Genomic DNA, 25,317 nt, shown 5'->3' on the forward strand with positions numbered 1-25,317 from the left:
TGCGCACTGCAGGGCAGCCGTGGGCGGATGCGTATGGTGTATTCACTCCATGTTATCGTGCATTGCGCTGTCAGTGGTATTTTGATAAAAGAATTTGAACAACATATAAGAAGCGTATAAATTATTAAACAGTAAAACATTAACATTTAAGAAGTAAAGTTACATTAAGTACTACTGCTGTGCCTTCGGGTATACCTCATTTTTTGTTTGCCCATTACATGCTTAAATGTATACATTTTTTGGTGCACCTACCCGAGAACACGCGACATATAACCGAGCGTGGGAGAAGCATGGATTTTAAACACGCGTTGAGTTGATGTGCTGGTCTCCCTCGTGAAATAACTGGTAATATTTGACTAAAATCTACAGCGAGTAAAACGACATTAGCTCCTTTTTTTTTTTTTACGATCTCTGAGATGTTGCTTTTTTCGGTTCAAGGCTTCATAAGCTCTTTTATATTGTATGGTGTACTTATCCCAAACCATCATCTTTGAATGTTGCAAGACTTTCGCCTTGTATGTAGATCGGGGTAATTACATTCATTGCATTCCTAGTCTGAATCACAATGTGATTGTATGGGTGGTTACCTGGCACTGTAGGGTTGCCACCCGTCCTTTAAAATACGGAATCGTGCCGCGTTTGAGAATGAAATTGCGCGTCCCGTTTTGAATCAATACTGGACGGGATTTATCCCGTATTTTTTTTATCATTTTTTTTTAAAGCAGCGTCTCATGCAAATCATCCCACACGCATTTTATGAAGATGCCTCCTTTCCTACTTTTGATTGGGTAATACTTGATGTCATCGTTAGTTTGATTGGTGTTTTTAACTGTCCAGTGAGTAGGGCGTGTCTTTCAACCGTAAGCAGATTTTTTGCACTGGTATCACTGACCTCGACGACGGCGACGTTATACGTCAAAAATAAATTACGATAAATGACGATTTTAGCGATACTTTATTACGACGGCGGCTACATAGACACGATCAAATAAAAACAAAAAAATCAAATAATCATTCTACATTTTCAAAACGTCGAAAAAACGACGGAATGAAAAAAAGGCCCACCCGACGACCCACCCATTCCATTTTTATATATATATATATATATATATATATATATATATATATATATTCACGGCATTCGTAGTCTGTGTCACAATCTGATTGTATGGGTGGTTACCTACCAGGTAACGCTTGTGGTTGGCCAGCAATCTGCTAACATCCGCCACGGTGCCCTCAGTTTGTGAGGAGCAGATCATAGAATGGTTGAAATATATATATATATATATATATATATATATATATACTGCGGTGGGTTGGCACCCTGCCCGAGATTGGTTCCTGTGTTGTGCCCTGTGTTGGCTGGGATTGGCTCCAGCAGACCCCTGTGACCCTGTGTTCGGATTCGGCGGGTTGGAAAATGGATATATATATATATATATATATATATATATATATATATATATATATATATATATAATATATATATATATTGAGAATAAGGTGCTATATAAGTGTCCAAACCGGCACAGATTCACACTGAGACACGTATAAATTGAACACAAATCTTTTTATTTTCTCTTCTACCGTGGGGCATGTCTTCCCCATGTCCCACAGGCCCAACACAGTCCCACAAGCACTTAATCCAATAAACACAAATAAATCTTTTTCTTCACCTGTGGGGCACGTCTTCCCCGTGAACCCCACAGGTATAACACAGTTCCAAAGTACCTCTTTCTCAAGACAGCAATCCTACCGTTGGCACCACCACTCCTCTCAGGCACCTCGTCCTCTTCCTCCTGATTCTGGCCCAGAGTGGTGGTTTGCTGGCTTCTTTTATGGCTCTCCCGGGAGTGCTCCTGGTGCTTGCTCACCTGTTCCCAATTGCACTCCCATATGGGCCCAATGATTAGACCAGCTGGGCTTAACTACCTCCGCCTCGCCCCCTGGCGGCCATCCCAGGTCCCCACAGGGTTGGGAAGAACTCCATCTCCCATGAAACCCTGTGGGAAACTGAGGCATCATCATTAACCAGGGAGGCATCACCAACCAACCCGGGGGAGATATTGAGGAGTCCATGGCTGCTCCCCCGGAATACAAGTAGAAGGGACGTCCTGGCTGGGCATGGACCCTGGCCGTCCTCCACAATATATATATATATATATATATATATATATATATATATATATATATATCTCACTTGGTTCAGTGTCACGTAAGGCTTCAGATGAGCTACTATTTAATGCTTGCAGGGTCAATTGATTAATCGACTCAACACTGGGAAGGGAAAAGTGACAAAACTTCAATTCATAGAGAACAACTACAATACAGTAGTTCTCTGAAAACATAGCCTTGGTGCCTCAGCACAGAAGCCGCTCCATTAGACAAAAGAGTGGCTTATTGGATTCATTCAGAATCATTATCTTGGATATGCAGCTTCTGTTTTACAGCATAATCTGCTACATCCTGTATGAAAAGAGCCTGACAAGACTCTTCAAGAGCACAACAAAATGGGGCAACCCAAAATAACAGAGAATGTCACAGAATTTGTAGTGTTCTGACATTTTGTTTCCAGTTTTAACTTTTACAAAGGCTAAACATTCTAGTGGTTGAAAGACATGTGAAGACAAGAGCCGTGGGACTATATTAGATGAAGATGCATTTGCTTTTGCAGAGTTGATGTCTTGTGAGCAGCCCTGTGTTGTTCACATTAAAGAAACTGTATTTGTAGCACTTCCTTGTGAATGCAATGACAGGAATCCTGATTGTTTCAGAGTACCTATTTATTCTGATGAACATAAACATGGAGTATATCACCATTTTTAGGAGGTCTTTGTCATTTTGTACATAATTACTTGAAAAGACACAGTATGGCACAGTATTGCGGCTACTGTCTCACGGTTCTAATAGCTCCTGGTAATGCCACTGTGTGGAATTTGCATGTTCCCCCATACCAGCTTTAATTTTCTCCCAGCAGTCAGAAATTCGTGCACATTTGGATAACTGATTTCTTGAAATTACTGTGCATTTGTGTATAAATGCACACTTTGATTGACCTTCTTCATATTATGAATTGACTTCTTCCTTGCACCTACTTCTGTTAGCATATGATGCTTCAACTCTGCTTTAGAATAAGTAGATTAATGCAATGGACAGATGGCCTATTTGAAGTGCATCACCCCCTTCTCATGTTTTTATCCTTAGTCTGGTTGGCAGAAACGTTTTGAGACTAAATAGTTGAATTAAAAAGGAAAGATTGCAGCTTCAAAAAAAACATTAATTAAGACTACTATTAAGTACCCTTTCATAGTCTAAACTATTTTTGAACTTCAGTTAAGTATCATATGAGAGAGAATGAAGCTTACCCTGGGCTCAAGGCTGGAGCCAATCGTGTACAGAGAATAACTGGAGTTACCACATTAAACTCATGCAAACATGGGGAGAATATGCTGACTCAAAACAATCGATGACCTGGACCAGGTTTCGAAGCCAAGATTTTGGAGTTTTATGACTGCTACACTATCCAAAAGTTTAAGTTGTGTGTGGCATGCCTCGCATTAGGGAAGACAAACAGAAGGAATGGAAGTGACTAGGAGAGAAACCATTAAACAAGTTAGAAGCTGAAACAAAGAATCAAGCCTATCTTTCAACTGTCCATAATTTGTAAGCCAAGAATCAAAGTAAGAAACAGAAGCCAATATAAATTATTATTTAGCTATCTAACAACCCAACCTTTACAGTGCTGCTCTGACGACATTAAATGCACAAAATTCAGGACCACACCGGCAAACGTTGTTACAATATTGACGATAACTGAACAAAATGGCAATGAAAATGGTACAAATAATTCTTACACTACCCGGGTCATGATATATTGCTGCAATAGACTTTGACATGCATGTAATGCATCAATGGCTTAGCTTGTGTATAATTATTAAAATTTTGGCTGATTGTATTGAAGTGGGTGGTGCAGAGGTGTATTGGTTAGAGCTGCTGTCTCAAAGTTCCAATAACCTGGCTTCTATTCCCTGCTTTTGTCTGTGAGTTGTTAACATATTTTCTCTTTCTCTGTTTCAGCTATTCAAGTTTTACCGCACATCCCATGGTAGGGTTTGTTTGCTATTTCTAAACTGACCTGGTATGTGTGAGCATTCATGATTGCGTATGTGTGTCCTGTAAAAGGCTGGCATCTTCTCCACGATTGGCTTGTTCGTCCTGCAAAGTGTTTTCAGCAGCTACATATTTGAAGAAAGAGGTTCAAAAATTGGACAGAGGGGTGCATAATTTGATAGACTGTGACACCTAGCGGTCATTCCTTCCAATCATAAAACTTCAGTAGAAGCAGACATTATCTAAATGAATTGTATTACTGAACAGAGATAAACAAAAAAATGATGTATACAAGGGGAGACATAAAATGGCAAATTAAAAACAACAACAAAAAAAAATCTTACAAGAATTCCTCTATTGAAATTGTCTGCTGTGGTAGCTTTCTCACATTTTCACCTTTCACGCACCCACAAGCCATCACATGTCTGAAACTCCAACCTCTCTTCCCTGTCAATGATGAGCTATTTCCATAACTGCTCTCTATCAAGATTACTGGACACTTCTATCTATTTTTTTCATGGGCACCACCATTTTTGTTATTGTTGGTACTCTGCTACTAGCATGGTTGCTAACACAAGTCAACCAACAGTTATAATGTCACCATCGCAAACATATAAAGGTCAGCATCACGCACTTCTGGATTATGAACAAAAGAATTTGTGTTAGTTCTTAGTAGTTGGTCTGACTAAGAGTTTAGGAATCTTTTGCATGCTTTTTCCACTCTATTTCAGGTTTACATATTTGGCTTAGATCTTTAGGTAGTTTACACTTTGGTGCCAATTTTCACCTGTGATTCTGACTTTGATTTTTAGATACTCCATCTCCAAGTCTGTGTTAGCTTTTTGTCTCTGCTCTTTTCCTTTCCTAGCAGAACACACTTGACTGACCTTTATTTTTTGAACATCATCTTATTTTGTCTTCAGTTTTGTGACATTCCTTGAACTGGTACCAGTGTGAGGGGCAGGCCAATGAATGTAAAGTTCTTCTGGAAACCTGAGACACTGATGCACTCCTGAGTTCTAATAAGTAATTAAAATACCAGGTACCAATAGTAGCTTTAGGACTGCCGTCAGGACTCCTCAGTATCACTGTTGTGACCTGCTTGCTACCCTCTAACATCCTTGGGGATGTCCCATTTGTTTCCTCTCAAGCCACAATATCACCTTGCCATTGGTTTACTCCAAAAGAATTTACATCTTATGCCCACTCTATATTCAGAAGACTAACTATACATTGCCTGAGTGGTCCCTGTTTTTCACTCTCTTTGTGTGTGTGTCATTAAAGCCTATCATTCATGTGTAACCTTGCCAATGAGGTAGTCCTACACAGAGGAATAACATTGGCTGCTATTTATATTTTATTTCATTTTGTCATTACAGTATATTTAAAATTTAGAAAACACACCTTCTACATTCTTACAGGAGAATACAAACAAAAACAAAGAAATGTTACAACATGAGCCAAAACTAACTAGCTAACCACTATAATAGTTTAATTTCACCCAGATTAATGGCATACTGTTCCTATAGTTTCAAAACCTTTTTGGCTACACCTTTAAAATCTTCAACAAACCACACATTAAAAATCTGCTGCATATTCCTAACTTTTGACTGTAATAAACGTAGCGGTGTCAAGTCAAGTTGGTTAAAGCTTGCTGTTATTGACTAAAGGTGTGTTTCAGTCCCTTTAGACACCTAACAAGATTGTTCACTCAATTTACATTTTAGTCTGTTCTGAATTATGTTAATATTCTGTATGTCACAAACCTACACAGTTTATTTCTCTTTATTATGAGTGTTCCTGGGGAAAGCTACTTGACTATTTTCTGCTTCCCTTGCACTTTTTGCCACTATGTAGATCTAATGAAGTGAAGCTTGGCATTCTCATTGCACATATGACACAATGTTTGGCTAAACCTCCAGTCATCAGTGGCATGACAAGAACAATGCATTATTTATAAGTCACAAGATATTCAGATCAAGTGGTAGCTTTACTCTTCGGATGCACAGTATTATGGAGTGACACAAATTCTCCAAAACATTTAATGTGAATCTTTAAGCAGCATAATGTCACAATGATATAACCCAGAGATGAGTGAAACCTAGCAAAAACACACACACATAAGAATAAGCAGAGAACAAGAAAACATTTTTAGGGAAAAAGAATAAAAAAAAACTGACACCTAAAATGACATGGACATCCAAAAATCCCCAAGCTTTTACAGCAATCATTCCATGTATAGCATAGATTTAGGCAATATTGTGTAATCTGGCAAATGTTCCTTCAAATCTCAAAACACTGGAGAACACTTCAAATCTTAAACCCCATTTCAATATCCATGTTATTTTTGATCTGTTAACTCAAGACACAAGTTATAACTAAAGGAATATTTTCCTGGGAGAAGTCATACAAACAAAAAAAATCATTATGAAATGCTTGATGATCATCATTTCCACACAAAAGGCTTCAATATATTAATTTATTATGTGAATTTCTTATTATTATCATTATTTTATTTATTGTTAAACCATCAAAATGACATAATCAGTATAGTTATTATTATAATTTTAGGAGTCTTGCTTTAATATAATTGAATGCAATGCCATCTTAAAATGCTTGGAGTAACGACAGTAGCTACAGGTGCCTACTTCTGGTGCATACATAAAGCAGTCAGAAAAATGGCCTTTTTGTTTGCTGTCTGAACTCCTTGGTCACAACATGGTTCTATTTACTACATTTGTCCTCTGTTCTAATGCCATCTAATGAAAAGAGAAGAGGAAGTGATGTCTGTCATAGCTACTTTATGGAATGACTCATTGATTAACAATTGAGAAGAAATGAGTGAAGTGTTGCTCTAAAGGAAATGGAAATGGTGGAGATCTGCAGACCTGTAACAGCTAGATCACTCTAAGGATACCTCATACGTTTTATCCTGTAAGCAATCAGTAGGATAAATTCTTATTCCATATTGATAGGACAGGAGAACTGTTGAACTTGCTTTATCAGCTTATTGAGTACAAATGCCAGAAAAGATATGCAGACTATTAGTGGATGGTGAAGGACTATGTGTAATTGGGGAACGGTTTAGATGTTTTTAGGTTACTAAATGCTAATATTTAAAATATCGTGTTTTAAAAAATAGTAAAATCTGCCTGGGACTTCATGTCAGCAAAGCTGGATGGGATCCTGAAAAACAGACCATGGACTAGCAATGTACATTCAGTCGTCATAATGGAAAGGCACACGTTCTATTATGAAATGGATTTTGTTAAAAGTTTTTTTTTTGGTTATTTGTGGCTATTTTTAAGAACATTGTTTACATAAATATGCAAGCACTTGTTTGAAAGACTTTGGTTTCAATAAGATATTAGAATTTGCATATCTGTTTCCCTTTGATTCAGACAACATAACTGAGTCTTTCTTTATTTGTTTGCTCTTGCATTAGAATGATCAGGTTGGTTTCAGTTTGTTTTCTTTAGACTTAACAAAACTTTGAATACAGGCAATGGTTAGAAAATAACATTCATCAGATTTATATCTCTGAAGCTACACAGAAGTATTAAATTTAAATTAAATCTTGTAAAGTACAAATGAATGGGAAGAAGTGGAGTAATCAGCAAGCATACAAAATTATACCAAAGGGTGTTTACTGTCTCAGAGGTCAAAAAAGACAGGATTCAAATCCAAGCCAGTGTGCAGTTCTCAATGTGTTATGAGTATTATCTCTAGGTAAACTGTCTCTGGGCTGCATGCCAAAGAGATGCATATTACGTCATGTTAGTTGTGGCCTCTAAATTGATCTATACTGAGTAAATATGGCAACATATACAGGGTTGATTTTCAGCTCGCAACCACGGTGGCAAGTATTAGCTCTGATTTGCAGATTAGGGAAAACAAGGATATACAGTGTAATTTATTACACTTTAATAACACATATTGATATGTTTATAAGTAATTTTTTATTTTCGTTGGAAACAGTGAAGGCGGGAGAAGTAGTAATTTGGCATTAAAAAGTTGGCATGACGCTGGGAAAATTGCATCAGAAAGGAAGGTGACTATGTAGAAAAGCGATGTCATTTGTTTTTGAAATTCTTAATAAATAGAGTTAAAAAAGTGTGGAAACTTTTTGAACGTCCCTCGTATATATAAAATTAAATTAAAAAAATTAAAGTACTGTATATACTCACGTATAAGTCGGGTGTTGAAACCCGAAAAATCGATCATAAAAATCAGACCCCGACTTATATGCCTGTTCAAAAATGTAACACTTATTATTTTTTTTTTTTTTACATCTTCTTGCCTCCTCCAATCTCACTCCAGTTTCTCAGACACATCGAATTTTGTTGTAGCAGCTCAGTTATCAATTTCTTTCGCTACTTCAACGACTTTTAATTTAAAATCAGCTTCATATTTTCTTCTGATCTAACGCTCCATCGTAGATAAGGGATGCTCTTACGATAAAGGTGTATGAGGGTGTGAGATACAAAAAACAAAAATCACTGCAAACGTTGCTTCGGAATAGTTCTGGTATTACCGTGTGGTCACGTAGGTACAATACATTGAAAAAAATAGGCAGTGTTCTCCGTGGTTACTCTCTCAGGTGGGCGTTAGCATATCATAATCTCTTGGACCAATAGCATGAGTTTTCCGCATTCGACTTATACGACCGACATTATAAAATACCAGAAATTATATGGTAAAATCAAGTCCCAACTTATCCATGGGAGAATTTATCCGCGAGTATACACGGTATACAGTTTCGATTCACCCATTAATTTTCTTAACATAACAATTTTTAACCTCTTTAACTAGAACTAGTGTGTCTCTTTGAAACATAAGTATTTTATTTAACATAAAAAATGTAACCATTGTCCTCCACTTTATGAACTTATTCCTCCTTTCAGTGCTTTTGAGGCTTCAGAATCCAAGACCATAAATTGTAATAAGCGGGTTAGAAAACAAATCATTTTTTTAAGTTGCATCTCTGGCTATTAATGTTAGATTATAATTTAATGTATAAAGCATGCAGACTTTTTACAACAGAAAATAGGGAAAGGCAATACAAAAATAAAAGAATACTAGATGAAGCTTACTGCCACAAGAGACCCCTTTACCTTAAAAGACCTTTTGTGAACAGAAATCCCTCAGCTCTCTTCAAAAAATATGCAGAAAGCAAACAGACCAACTCAAGGCAAACAAACTCCCAATACAAATGTTGTCCGCTAGCTTTACCCTGCTGGGCTGTCAACACATGAACCTCTTACAGACAATGTAATTAAAGCTAATGCTGAGAATGACTAAATATATGGACTAACTTTTATTTTTACAGTAGTGGTATTTTTCATTGTAATGTATAATTATTTCTGAAGCTCATCAGTGAAGTAACTGTTGATATTTTAAGTGAATTCCAAAGAGAAAGTAGCATTCATCAAACAAAATGTTTACATTTTACATGTATAGCCAATTTCAATCAATTTTAAATGAATAATCTACAAACAACGATGATGTGGTGGAGCAGTGGTTAGTGCTACTGACTCACAGATTCAGTGTTGTCCAGTGGATGTCCAAGGACATGTCTGTATGGGTTAAATAAATTGGTCAATCCAAAGTGGCCTCATGTGGCTGTGTGCCTTGTGATCAGCTATGGCTAGTTGCCTGACTTGCACCCACTGCTTAAATTATGCACATTTGAAAATGTGCTGGTGCGTTGATATATACATAAATCAGCATGACAGCAAAACAGGAAGAGGAATCATTTATTTTCCATTTTTCAGTCAGTCAGTCATTTTCTATCCTGCTTAGTCCTGAACAGGGTTGCGGGGGCTGCTGTGTCCTACCCCAGCCTACATAGAATGCAAGGCAGGAAAAAACCCTGGACAAGGCACCAGTCCATCGCCCTATTCAAGCAACAAACAATTTTTTTATATTTAATTATGCCTTACTCCAATTTTAAACTTTCTGTAAATTCAGTGAAATCTGGCATAACATTCTTAGACTCACTTAATCCAATTGAAGGTGATAGGGGCCAGGAGTCTGACTCAGCAGCATTCGGTGCAAAGCAGAAAATAACCCTGGACAGGGCACCAGTCCATGACAGGGCCCACTTATGGATACACCCACATGCATAAGAACACAGGGCCAGTCAATTTAACATACTTCTTTGGCATTGAAAGTCATACTACTCACTTGAAATATCCAAACAGACTCAGGTTAATTTGGAAGTCAAACCCAGGGTGTAGTATGTGTGATACATCGGTGCTAACCACTACCCTATCATGCTGCCTTGCTTACCTACTGCATCATAGTAAAAGAAAACAGGACATTTACTGTATAGGATACTTTGTGCTGCTTTCTGAGAACTATATGGGTTTATTTTATGCACATTCTCCACAATCCAAATTCATGTGTGTTAGGCTAACTGGTGACTCTAAACTAAACAGTGTAAGTACTTTAAGATTGGCTTGCAATGAACATTCATGACATCCACATGTATCTTTTACTTTCTAATGAAATGAGTTGTTTAGAAAAAGAAGTATACTGTGTTTAAACAGGCTGTCGTGTGTATCTGGGCATCTACATTTATTATGCCGTCCTCACAATGCCTACTAAAGTGGCACTCTCTGCAGACTGAGCGCTGGCTCCTGCCTGCCCACACTGGCATTCAAAAGGGTTTTCCCAGCACCAGTGTGGATTCACCTCACTATGCTCAACTCCTATTGGGCTATTACCCTGTCTCATGCCGTTTCATTGCTTATTCTGCCTCTTAAATTTCTTTGCTAAGCTGACAAGCTGCTTCCAGGTCTTTGCACACCCTCATTATAAATAGTTATGTGAATTTTAACATGATAATAATATCAAAGATTCTTTTTTGTGGTCCTGGGTTATAGCAGAAGTATCTAAATATCAGTTTCAAAAGGCAGTTTGCATAGACATACAGAACACTAATGAAGAGCCTTATGTTTCTCTCATAGTATCTGAAGGAAAATCTGTGCTTTTTTGTGTATGTGTGTGTGTGTTTGTTTTATATAACAAATGGAAAAAGGTAACATTTTCCTTTAAAAAAAATGGAAAAAAGGAATCAATTTACACTTGCTAATCTAACCCCACATGCTGCGAATTCAACTGAAATCCTTCCAAGAAGCCATGGTCTCCAAAAAAAAATTGGCGTAGCATACAGAATCTTAGATGCAGTGGCCAAAAAAGAGAGAGATCTGGAATAATCGGTAATATGAGTAGGTAAAAGAACTTGACTGTGGTGAGCTGTAAGCCCACAAACACATATAGCGGCCATCACCCCTTCACCACACTAGCCGACTGTTGCGGTGAGATGAAGCACTAACTAGAATAAGCTCCATATAACAAATATCAAAGCTATTTAGGCCAGATTTTTTTTTACTTTAAACAATTTCTATATCTTAGTGAAAGATACAAGACTGAATTAAAATAGCCCTTGACTGCTGCATATCTCACAGGAGAGGGGAATCTGGGACTGGCTGCCCTTTCCCCAAAGCCAGTATGCAAAGAATGATAAGACCTTCCTCACAAATAAGGCGATAATATCTTGTTAGCATTGCATTACAGACACAAGTAGAAAGGGAGAATTTGAAAAGGCAGGCTAAGAAAGCAGAGTGAGGGCATTGTGAAATGGCCAGAGCAGCCGTCTTTGCAAAATTTAACATCAGGATTACCCAGTTGCACAATGTGTCGGTTTAAGAAATTATTTTCAAATATTATTTTGGTTTTGTTCCTCTTTGATTAATACACATGACTGACCATTTTCTTTCTGATGCACAAATGTGCTTTTTCTTTATAACGGTGAAAGATCTGAAGTTTAAACACAGATATTTTGGCTGGTAAAGATCAGGCATTGCTAACAGTTTAAGCAAGAAAAATATCACAAAATATCTGACCATCCAGCTGTACACTAATTGGAAAAGAAATCTGTGGTTTATATTCTAGCTCTTAATTAAAATTCCATTAAAACGCCATCACTGAACAGAGGAAAGCGCTGCTTCCCAAATCAGTGTGATATTTAATGTGTTGATTGTGCTTCGGATGTCGCAGCACTTTCCTCCCACATCCCAAATTCGTTGATGTTAGGTTAATTGGTAACTTGAAACTGGCTTTTTAAAAATGAATGTGTGCATTTTGTGTGACTATGCTCTGTAAAAGGCTGGCACCCATCACAGTCCATTTATTGCTTTCCACCTAATTCTACCCAGACAGGCTCCATTTCCTCTCACTACCTAAATTAACAAAAAATGTTAAAATGGGCAGACGGATAAAGGATTTTTTTCTATTTTAAACATGCCTTATTTATTTTTTTAAATTAGGGTGGCAGAGTGATACAATGCTTAAACTTCTGTTTCATGGATCGAGTAATTTGAGTTTGAATTCTACATCCAGTTGATGTAGTTGTAAATTTGTAGATTCTCCCCGTGTCTATGTGAAGTTTATTTTCAGCAATCTAAAGACATGTATGACAGTTTAATTGCCAGTCCTGACCTGGATTGGTACGAGAAAACGAGGGCCTATCAGCGAATATTCCCTGCAATGGACTAGTCAGTTTTTGCCTTGTGTTCAGTGGTGCCAGAGTAGACCCCAACACTCTACATTCTAAACTGGATATCAGAGGAATAATTACACACGGAAATTAGGAAGAAATGCATTCTACCTATATAATTTTAGAAGGAGGAACAAATGTAGACCTGTTTTGACCACACTGCCAATTATGTCTTTGAAATTTGCCCTCAGCTAGAATAAAAATCTCAGTACATTTTTAACAGGTTAATGCAAGCAGTAATAATAATAATAATAATAATAATAATAATAATAATAATTAATTACATTTATATAGCGCTTTTCAGTAGAACACCCAATTGTACTTACTTGTGCTCCTTATCTATTTTTCTAGGCAATTTACAGAAAGTGCTATTCCATCTTCTTTTTGTCTCATTTTCTTATTATTCCTCTATAATCTTTAAATCAAAACTCCATCCAAAAAGGAAGTCAAACGTTTATCAGAAATTTTAGACATGCATTAGATTGTCTGTCTTGTCTGCAAACTTTTCATATTTCACAGCTTTCGTCAAATATTTCTTTTGTGGCTGAGCTGTTAAGAAGCCAGTCATACTGGACAGGCAGGAGAGCAGTTAGAAAGCAGGCAAGAAGTCTGTGCACAGATTATTCAGAGCCCAAGAAAGGTAATCAGTAAGCCAGTCTAAATGTCTGAAAGACTAACTAAACGGTCCTTTCCATTATAAAGTGCCATGTTATTGTTTGAATTGTAACCCTATGATGTGTGCTCAAGAGCTTGGCCCTCTCTTGTAAATAACAGTTTGATTTCGCAACGTCATTAGGTCACATGCCCAGCAACAGTGCCATTTTTAAAAACAATATAGTCTCATTCACAGGGAAAATATATAAATGCTAGCTTCCACCAGAAACAAAATGGCATCCTAAAGTATAACTTAACTGAGATACAAATATACAAGGGACGTTCAAAAAGTTTCCGCACCTTTTTTAACTCTATTTATTAATAATTTCAAAAACAAATGACATCACTATTCTACATAGTCACCTTCCTTTGCAATGCAATTTTCCCAGTGTTGTACCAACTTTTTAATGCCCAATTACTACTTCTCCTGCCTTTACCATTTCCAACAAAAATATAAAAGCGTGGAAACTTTTTGAACGTCTCTTGTATAATGGTTCAAAAATAGCACACCTGTAACTTCAGTGTAAGGAAGCTACAAAACCGTTGTTTGTTGGTGGAGAATCATGTCACTATTGCAAACATTTCTTCTCGGGTTTTCTTGTACTACTATTTTGGACAAAAGTATACCTGTACATCTGATGAGGGCTGCAAACTTTGTGTTGCAGATTCTCTCAGTCTTGCTCACCATCTTTTGAAGAACATTTTTGGAAATGAATATAATGCATTAAGTATGTTTATTCACTTTTCACAGGAACAGACACACTTTTTTTATTTTTGTATTCCCCTGACTTATTGTCACCTTTTATTTTTGACATTTATAAATACCAACAAATACTTGATAACGGCATGAATGCATCATTCTTTTTTAATGAATTTTTTTACTAACAATCAAATATAAGTGCACAAATATCCAAATATTTTTTTGAAATTTTCAAAAATTTTGTTTTTTTTAATAACCCAAGCTATCAACGTGTGTGGTTCAAATATTTTATTCTCTGCCTGAAGGCATCATTCTCAAAACAGTTTTGCTTGTTTATGTTATTTTTGTGCTTTGTAAAGTAATATACTGTATGTAGGGAGAGTCATTAAAAGATTCAGTATGAAACAGTTTGATTTTAATGAGCTGAATAATTTAAAATTGAAAATGGACCACTAAATTGACCAACACTGTTCCAATCTGTATAGGCTTCAGGCACATGGACTCTAATGTCCAAAGTGCACATATATTTACCTTTTGTGAAGAAAACATTTGAAAAAACTGACCACCTGTCTACATCATCCTGCTGCTTTGCTCGAGTTTTGGCTGGGATAGGCCACAAGGGATTGCATTGCTGAAATAGATAAATGGAAGATATGATCATATAGACTATTTGGGATATTATATGCTAGTTATAGATTAAAATTTGGTGGCACCGTGGTTAGAATTGCTGGTTCATTGTTCTAGCAACCATGTTTATTGTTGTCTGCTTGGAGGCTGCATTTTCCCCCTGTATCTGCAAGGATTTTTTCCCTTACATCCCCAAGAAGGTTCAGAATAGTTTAGATGGCAACTCTTGCATGCACCTAGTGCCTCTGGTATAGCCATTGCATCCCATAACCTGAATTTAATTAAATATCTTACTCACTAAATGTCAAGTCAATTTCTGAATTTGTAGGAACTTGTATTTTAATATACGAGGGGAGGGTCAAGCTAAAGTTAGAAAATGGAACAAACCTTAACAAAACTGATCTTGTCATTTCTCAATGTAGTCTCCACCCTTCTCGATGCACTTGCAACACCTGCCTGGAAGTACCTGGATTCCAGCAGAATAAAAGGTTTTGTCTTGTCCTTGTAACCACTCATGCACCTGAGTTATTGTCGAACACTACATGTCACTAGTGCAAGTTACTGTGACTTGCTGGAGACCAATGTGAAGCCTGCTATTCGATCCAAGCGGTGGGGACTGCTGTCTCAAGGAGTCCTTTTGCTATAAGACAATGCCTGCCCGCCCACACACTGCTAAGAACACCAAGGCTTGTCTGGAGAAAATGAAGTTTGAGGTATTGCCACATCCTCCTTATTCGGCAGATTTTCTCCTTTTTGGACCGCTAAAAAAACATTGGGGTGGTCGTCGATTCAAGACAGATGATGACATGAAAGAAGCGGTGCACAAGTGGTTGAGTGGACAAGACAAAACCTTTTATTCTGCTGGAATCCAGGCAGGTGGCACAAGTGCATTGAAAAGTGTGAAGACTACATTGAGAAATGACATGATCAGTTTTGTTAAGGTTTGTTCCATTTTCTATAAAATCCCATTTTCTAACTTTTGCTTGACTCCCCTTTGTAATTTCAGAAATAATAATCAAAAATCTTCCCCTAGATCCAACTAACATTATTTCAGAAAAAGATACATTGTTCGTAATTCATCAAACTGTATTGTCTCTGGTTAATGTTACTTACAGCTTTTCAGGTTTTCATCTAGACTAACTATATTCAAACCTACTCAGCCATTGCTTTCAAACTTGCTTGTAAAGTTGTACCAATGTGTTGTGTTAATGTTAAAAGAATTTCTCATGGCCAACTCCTATATTAGCATACTAATCCTAAAAGTTTCACACGTACTTAAGGATTGCAGAAGATTGTTTAATTTCTGAATGCTAGAAAAATATCCATATGGCAATTCATGATGCAGAGATACTGTATTTGTGTATAAAAAGAATAGACAGTATTATCATACCACGTTGGTTTCTCCATATTACGCCATCTCATATCATATTGTTTGGTTTAACATATTGAATTTATCATGTACATTTTTATATTATTCAGAACATGTACTAGAACAGATTGGTGATTAAGATAAAACTATGCATATTCCTCACACTTAGTAAAAGAAAGAAAACCCACCCACACATAGTAGCATTCATTTAAAGAATTCACATTGAGTGATTAAATGCCACTGAGGTGGAGGGGGGCTCAGGGGTTTATATACAGCCATGTTGTAACTGCTGGATTTATACAGAGAGTACATAATAATTCTAGACATCTGACAGTAATTTTTACACAGGTGTGCAACATAAAACTCTCAGAAAGACCGTACAGATAAAACTGAAAAACAAAAAAGGAGGTACTTATAAGAAAGAAATGATGCATAAATGTCTAATATCTGTCAGTTTTTTATATGCATGATTGTGTTGCTGTCAAACAAATGATAAAATCTAGTGCCTCTGTTTTGAATTTCTTACCTAAATTGCTCATAATTTATTTTATTCATGTATATTCTTGCTGTATTGTTTGCCCTGCATTTCAGAAAGATTTCTATGTGGTAATTTTGTGCTATAAAATGATTTATTCTAAGTTATGAAACTGCTCAAATGCTGCTATTCTATGTTACACCAAATCTGATGGCTTTTGTTGTCCACCCAGAAAACAACTTTTGTTGTACAAAATATTCACACAAATTCAAATCAGTATATTAAAACAATTCTGTAAGTAGCCATCATTATTAAGCAGTGTTTAATAAAAAAAAAAAACCCAATTAGGGTTGCATTACAGTGAATTCATACATTCTCAAACCATCTTGATGCAATTTACGGTTGAGGAGACTATCCAGAATGTACCAGGTACAGCACCCATATATTGAAGTATTCATGTATAACATACAAGGAGATTCACTCAGAAGAGGCCCTGAATATTCTGTAATAACTCTCGCTAGCATGAAGCAACGTGCAATGTGCTCCTCATTATATGTAGCTTCGAACACACCGGGATGCCCCTGCGTTGGAGCGATGAGGTAGACGCTGGACAGCCATTGCGACATTTAACCTCTGTTTGCAACTTCTGGGTGGCATACTGCCCATATCCCTTCACTCAGTCACTCAACTTCTCATCAGGATAGTAGTGTACAATATTGAGCAGCTCGTCTTCATGGTGCAAACCTATTGGATCATCAATTCATTTAAGAGATGTCAGAATCAACTGGATGATCATGAGTTAACTTCCAGCAAGCTGGAGCAACCTGTCACACATCGGCAAGGAGCATGGCAATAGGGTAATTTCAAAGAGGCTTAGGCCACCATGGTTGCCAGATCTGACACAACCAGACTTCTTCCTTTGGGGTATGCTCAAAGGAAAAGTCTATCGGAACAAGCCTCACACTGTGGAAGATTTGAAGGAAAACATCCAACATGAAATTGTTGAGTGTGGCAAGGTGGCGGAGTGGTAGTGCTGCTGCCTCACAGTAAGGAGACTTGGGTTCGCTTCCCGGGTCCTCCCTGCGTGGTGTTTGCATGTTCTCCCCGTGTCTGCATGGGTTTCCTCCGGGTGCTCCGGTTTCCTCTCACATTCCAAAGACATGCAGGTTAGGTGCATTGGCGATCCTAAATTGTCCCTAGTGTGTGTGTGTGTGTGTGTGTATGTGCCCTGCCTTGCACCCTGTGCTGGCTGGGATTGGCTCCAGCAGACCCCCATGACCCTGTGTTAGGATGTAGCGGGTTGGAAAATGACTGACTGACTGACTGACTGACTGAAATTGTTGATATTCCCCCCGAAATGCTTGCTGATATGTTCAGGGACATGGACCACCATGTCGAAATGTGTCTGGCAGAAAATGGAAACCACTTCCAGCATCGCATGTAATGCAATCGATTACACATATGTAGTAGGTATGTAGTGTATTTTTTTGGTTCAGATTGCTTCATCCTAACGGGAGTTACAACAGAATATTCGGGGCCTCTTTTGAGTGAATTTCCCTGTATTTGTGCAAAGTTTATGGCTGGTTTTAATATTCCCATAAACCTATTGTTTCTTTGACATATACAGTATGTTGGCTGTATTGATTTGTTAGCATGTACTGTATCGAATGATACATTATTATTACACCAGTGGTCACTGTGTAAATTGTAAGTCATGAAAAGCTTAGTAAGTAACACATATGGTGTTATAAAGTTGGAGATGAAGCAACTTTAGAGGATGAGAGTAAACTTTAGGAAGAGATCAGACAGCTTGGTGCTCCTGTTGTGGGCAACTGAGGATGCTGAAGTACGGGTTTGAAAGCAGAACTTTCTAAAAAAGGAAACATTGACATAGAGGACTTATTGATATACAAGATAACTCTGTGGGTACTCTCCTTGCCCTTTGACTGTTCCCTAAAAATGAACTGTAAACTCACAATCCAACACATTTATTCTCCAAAGTTCTTCTATAGAATGAATGGGAGAGAAGCAGCATGGCATGCACAAATACACCCAACAATGAAATATGGATTTAATTAAAACCAGAAATGAAAACCAAATCAATGCTATCACTGAGCATTATGTCCACAGGTCTTTATGCAGAAGGACTTTTATATCCATGTTTGAGATTTACAGAACAAAAATAAACAGCTAACATCAGTGCTTATTAAAAATAAAGCTCCATCCACATTCCTCCAGAGGAGGAAATCTGAAATTTGAAATGACTTTGTATTCAAGCTTTTTCAGCACCATTTATTGTCTCGCAGCAACAAGTGAGTACCTTTTTGTGCTCCTGGAGATTATATAGATTGAGTTTTTTATTTGTTGGATTTGTAATGTTATTCCTTTTTCATTATAGATAGGGAATATACTTGTGTTTATTTGCAGGAGCACCATGTATTGTATTCTTTTGTAAATGAAAACAAAGAAACATAAAATTTGACTAAGCTGTGATGCGTAGACTATATGTACTTTGGAGTATTGATTTTTATTGATACTGCTGCTAGACTGCTCCTTTGTGATGCAATGGTTAGCACTGCTTTTTTCTGCTCTCTGTCAGGGTGAAATTTGTACATAGGTTATTCTCTGGGTGTACTGGTTTAACCTGCTCACTGAAAAGACATTCAAGTTACATTAATGAGCCATTCTGGTAGTGTACAGTACATGAATGGGCTCAGAGATGTACTGGTGCCCATACAGGTTTGATACGTTTTGAGGTCCAGCAGTCCTCAGATGGATTACACAAGTTTAAGAATTTTATGTTATTTTCTGTTAATGGGCTACTCTTGTTTATTTCTTTCTTTTCATTTTTTGATTGGATATACTTTGTTAATCCCAGAGGGGAGATTGTCTTTTCCCATGACCTTTGGAGGTCAGAGTGCAGGGTCAGCCATTGTACAGCACCCCCAGAGCAATTTTTAGGTTGTGGGTCTTGCTCAAGTGCCCAGCGGAGTAGGATCCCTTCTCTCAGTAATGGAATTTGAATCGGTAACCTTACAGATACCTGCACAGGTCCATAACCTCGGAGCCACCACTCTGCCTCCTTATATTATCTATAAAATATATAAAATTTGAGCACTTTAAGTGATTCCATTTTAAAGCAATCATACCTTTTGTACCTTGGCTTGTAATTACACCAGGATTTAACTTTATAACTTAGGGTTAGGGTTACTGCTGCACCACGCAAGCTGTCGTATCAATAGCCCAACCTAACCTGCTTTCATTTTCTTCACTTATATTCTTGAATAAAAGCGCACTTGTTTTGTTATACTTGTACCTTTTGTGAAAGTGTTTATTTGATATTTGGAATTCAGGCTTCACACATTATGCACTTTATGTCATTTTGTCAATTATTACTAAAACAGGAAAAACGTTTCTGTTTTAACAATGTGTTTACATAGATTGTTGTAGACACAGAACACACATGAAATGTATGTATTCCAAATGACGATATTATTTACCTTCTACAACTCCAGGCACTTCACTTCAAGATAAACACTGAGCACTGAGAACCTCCTTTGCGAATTGAGCTGTGGTGGTGGGAAGGGGGATGGGATATCAGGCTGCTTGCTGCTTGTGCTGATTGACGCATTTACAATACAAAAAACATTGATGGAGAGGTGTGAAAGGATTTAAGGTGGGCCGGGATTATGAGCTTTTTCGTAGGCTTCGGGAATTCTAGTGTTAATCTGTCATATTTTTAGGTCATAACAATTTACATAATAATGTTAGAAATATAATCAAGATTTTAATTTATCTTGATATCCCAAAACCACATCCAGAATACCATGAAAAATAGTACCTATATTTGTAAATTTCTACAATATTGCACAAGAAAAAACTCAAAACAAGGAAGCTACAATCCTTTAGCTAGTTCCATCAAACACAGGAATAAAGAACCCCTAAGATTTAAGTGGCTCATCTCCACTCCACAGATGATCTTTATGACTGAATATTTAGTCATGTTAAACAGTGTGAATCTCTTCTGGCATCTAATCCAGAGTTGGGAATGGGCTTTTATGTTGTTATGGATTCTCACATAGTCATCTATGATATCAGGGTTTTTTTAATACTATTAAAAAATTTGTATAGCTGCTGTTTGGCAAAGCATTACCTCCTAACAGAAGACATGGATGGGAGGTACCCATCTCCTTAGATACATAAAGAAAAGGAATACAGTCTGAATGAGAAGGCGTATGCCAAATACTGTTAACAAGTGACTCTTCTTCATGGCAGATATCTCAAATTAGTTTTAGTTGGAACAGCATTGATCTCTTGTAATATTAGTATCACATAACTAAAAATGATTACTGTATACTGATGATGAAGCAAGATAAAAACTATGAATGAACATAACATAACAAGAAATGCTTATGGTGAACTAATAAAGGTGCATCCTCACAAAGTGCACAAGAACATTGTGGCAAGATCCCAAAAATAAGGAGGACATGTAGGCTTGACACAAGGCATCCTAACTGGGAATCAAACTGGTACTGTGATTAGTTGTATTTCTAAATACATTTGTTCATTCAGTAATTACTGGTTGTGCCTGCTGCAAATAGTGCTAATAACAACATAACACAAATGCTTTATAATTGATCCACCCACTTGATGTATCTGTTTTATTAAATCCTAAGAAGCTGGTGCTTGTCCAAACAGCACTGGGTGCACGGTAATAAGCCATCTAAATGCTTTTGGTTAAATTCCAAAATGGCAAACTTTAAACCTGAACAATTTGATTTTTTTTTTTAAATATTCCACAACACACATTTTCAGAATACAGGTGGTAAAAAGAATGAATTGAGAGAACACAGTTAACCAGACATAACTGAAGCCAACACACACATAGCATGTGAATATTAACAAACCATACCAACCTGGTTAATTATATAGAAATAATTTTACACGTAAACAAAGAGATGACTTCAATTGAATCATTGAAATATTCCATATGATACAAACATCATTTTAAAAGTAAGCAAATAAAAGAATACCAACAAGATAGTAATGTAAATCAAAAACAAAAAGAGTGCCAGTAGTAGAAGTAGCAGTACTAGTAGTAGTAACAATAGAGCAAAGATTTATCAGCAACTTAGAGCTGGCCAAATAACAAGTGGAGTACAAAAGAGTACAAACTATAATGGCTACTATTCAAAGGATAGTATAACATTAGTTTAGCTTGGATCCATTGGTGAGATCCTGTATCCAGTTGAAATGATACAAAGGATACATTAGTACAAATGATAATAGTATTTCAGTACTAACTGGAAACACTGAAGTTGTTCCAATCGATGGAGAATAGAACATGCTAATCCTCCCATTTTTCAAGAGCAGTGACTAATTTTTGATGCATAAGCTAAGAGTGCTTAATACAGCTAGACAGCCATTATAATCAACAAGGGCTTTATAGGCAAATGCTCCAGTCACCTTTTGCTTCATTATAGTTATTATATCCCTCAAATATCAATAGTTGAAATGCCAAAGTGGATCTCCTGTACTTCAGTTCCAAAGTAGCGTTTTTGAGAGCATTCTGAATATTATTGATTTGAATAATATTTCTGAGCTTGTTAATACTAATAAACTTTTTAACATGTTACAGACTGGTCCTTATGGCTGGAATTAAGTGTGATAATTCAATCTGAAGTCTGATCATGGAAGTCTGGTAATCCTCCCACTGGACGACCACTCAAAACACACACACACACACACTTGTTAATTAAACCTTAAAACTTTTTTTTTATTTTTCGATGTTTTATTTCATCTTTATGATTTTTTTCCTTGTCCTGATCACCTTTACTATTCAAATAATGACTAATAGTTTAGGATTTCAACAAGTTTAATTCATGTCTCTTAATTTTTTGTATTTTGCATATTATTAATTTCTTTCATATAAAATAATGAACTGCAGACAGATAGTGTAAATACAAATAATTGTTTGTATTTTTGATGTTGCTACTCCTTGCATATCTTTGATTGCCTTAACTTTGGCTGACTGTACTTAGGAATAATAATATATTGGAAAGATTTTTTAATAATTATCATGACGTGCATATTTATTAATGTTAAAGTGTGCATACAGTGAAAGCTCAAAAATCCCCTTTTACAGTATTCACTTTAGTGACATGATTGCACAATTTATTTTAACCCTCTGCAGATTCTTTGTTTAAAAAAAATAAAGACTGCTCATTTTGTTTCATTATTAACTTGAATTAATAAAGAATTTCTCATTCTACTTCTATAGCAGCAGCAAAGCAAACATAACCATTTACGAAATTCCTTTTATAAACACTAAGCCGTAGTACATGTGCTAGTCTTCATGATGTTAACATGCTGTGTGCTATAGACATGGGGTGGTACCTTCTGAACTTATGCAACTAGACTGTCAAATTCACCTGTTAGCTTACTGTAAAATAAAAATATTTTTAGTGAGAATAAGTCTTAAAATTATACCTATAAAAGATATCAGTGTCTTTATTGAACAACTTACATTTCTCATATTTATTTAAATTGATTGTTAAATTCTATGATTATAAAAATATTAAGATATATTTTATATTATTGGCTGGCAGAGTCAATTTTCTAAATAAGGTATAAAGCAGAATGCTTCCTTTTTCTCAGAATACCTTTCTTTCTTTCTTTCTTTCTTTCTTTCTTTCTTTCTTTCTTTCTTTCTTTCTTTCTTTCTTTCTTTCTTTCTATTCATAGTATTTATGTAGATGCTACAAATAGATTCATTGGTTTTTAAAATTATGGACCTCGCATTACAAATGCTTTATTTTGAAAACTCTTAAAGAAATAACCCTGTAGGTCTTGCCTTTTAAAAGTGCAACAATAAGAATCCATTAGCTGTGTACAAAACATGGATTGTGCTGTTCTCCTACTCTTTCAATTAATCAGCATTAATTAAACTGAAAATGTATTTTAAAATTCAACATAATAGAAAATCATTATTAAAACCTGCTAATGCCCTTCACTCTACATTTAGAATATGTTTTAATGGTTGTGTTCAATTAAAAATGCAATTAATTGCTACAAAACATTTATTGCACGTTGGCCTCAATCGTATTAACTAAGCTTCTTTGCTAAAACATGTCTGCAGTCGCAAATGGAGTAAAGCGGTTAGTGAAAGAAAGGCAGGCTCTGATTGACAGCCTATGCCGGGCAAATACAAAGGCACTGAAAAATATCATTCAACTTAAAAGCAAGTAATTATAGTGATGCAAGATAATTCATTTTGCCAAAATGGATTTGACTGTAAAGATAATAAAGGCAGCGTTTAGCAATAGACGTGGCATACGTTTTTCATGCAACGTTGTGTATGCCTGGAAATCATCTTTGTAAACACATTTGTCAGGGTAAGATGGTGAGGTGGGAAACACAGAAACAGCCAGTGGTACAATATAGTATTAACCAATACGTTATGGGTCTGGCTGTGTAAAGAGCAAGGCGCTGTTGGATCAGGAACGTGCACTATGTGTTATCTGCCAGACAACTGGGTCAGAGTAAGAGGTGGGGCTCAATTTATAATGCATGATGCGTGGGCAATTATCGAAGTGCTCAGGGGCACACTGCAAGCGTTCAGATGAACGGCTAAACGATCTACCGAACCACGTAAACAGCGTATGTTTGGAATTAAAAGGTATCAACAGTGTTGGTGTGTCCTTGCATTTATTGAAGTTTCCGGGCTTCAAAAATATCTTAAAATAGTTCCATTTTGCAAAAACTGCCATCAGGGATGTATAACACGTGCAATACAGATGCTCCTTTACATCGCATAAACTTTTTTATGTTTGCTATTGAAGACAATTAGCAGTTCAACATATGATTTACCTAATTTTTGTGCAACGTCCATAGACTTAAATTCTAAGTAGAATTAATATTAACAATTCCAGCATGTTTTAAATAAAGTTGCAATAAGAATAAGAAAATAATGTCAGGGGAAGGAATATGAAAAAAATCAAGTCATACTGAATCATTTCAGCACCGCTGTTTGTTTTAGGTAGGACCTCGTTTCACTCTCTAAGCCGTCATTTAAACCGAGTGAGCGGCTGTGACGTCAACTTCAGAAGCGTATAGACAGCAACTCCACCTGCATTTTACCGACTGCTGGCCGATAGTACACACTATACGATTAGCGTGCGTTAAACGGGACATGCAGCTCCACAAAGAGCACAGTAATAAAGCATAGGAACTTCTATTTTCTGTAACGTGCTACAAAGTAGACTAAATAAAGCATACCCATTCATTTTGTAAACGGTTCATTCCATTCATGTATTAATTTTAGGGGTCATAGTACAAAATCCACGTGCACGCAAAAATATACATTGATTTCTGGCAGTCAAGCTAAAAAGTCAAACACAAGAAAAAGACAACACAACAATAGACCTAATAAAAGAAAAGAACAAGGGTTACTATTATAAAGACTAGTGTAGGTGTATTTAAGCCTATAAACCAACAGACATGTAAAAAGTGAAACCACTATATATATATATATATATATATATATATATATATATATATATATATATATATATTTCTGAAGGTCATCTCATAACATCCATTACAGCTGTCAGGCACTGGTTCAGACAGACAGACGAGCACACATATAGTAGAAGAAAACGAATTAAGGGTGGAATGCGAATGTAAAATGAACAGGCTGAAAATTAAAAAGAGAAATATGCTTATATTTAATTTTGTAGATTTTTCAATTTGTGCTTCGATGACTGCCCAATTTACCATCTTTCCCGATGCTATCATACATGTGAAAATCGCTGGATTGG

At 36.5% G+C, this 25,317-nt stretch overlaps 1 protein-coding gene across 2 annotated transcripts in view; it reads right to left on the bottom strand.

Annotated features, from left to right (window-relative positions):
• fgf14 (fibroblast growth factor 14) overlaps nucleotides 1–25,317 on the bottom strand; it is an 809,830-nt gene that overhangs the window by 335,225 nt on the left and 449,288 nt on the right. The gene's annotated exons all lie outside the window — the stretch shown is intronic.

This window comes from Erpetoichthys calabaricus, chromosome 4 (genome assembly GCF_900747795.2).
Source record: "Erpetoichthys calabaricus chromosome 4, fErpCal1.3, whole genome shotgun sequence".
Lineage (NCBI taxonomy): Eukaryota > Metazoa > Chordata > Cladistia > Polypteriformes > Polypteridae > Erpetoichthys > Erpetoichthys calabaricus.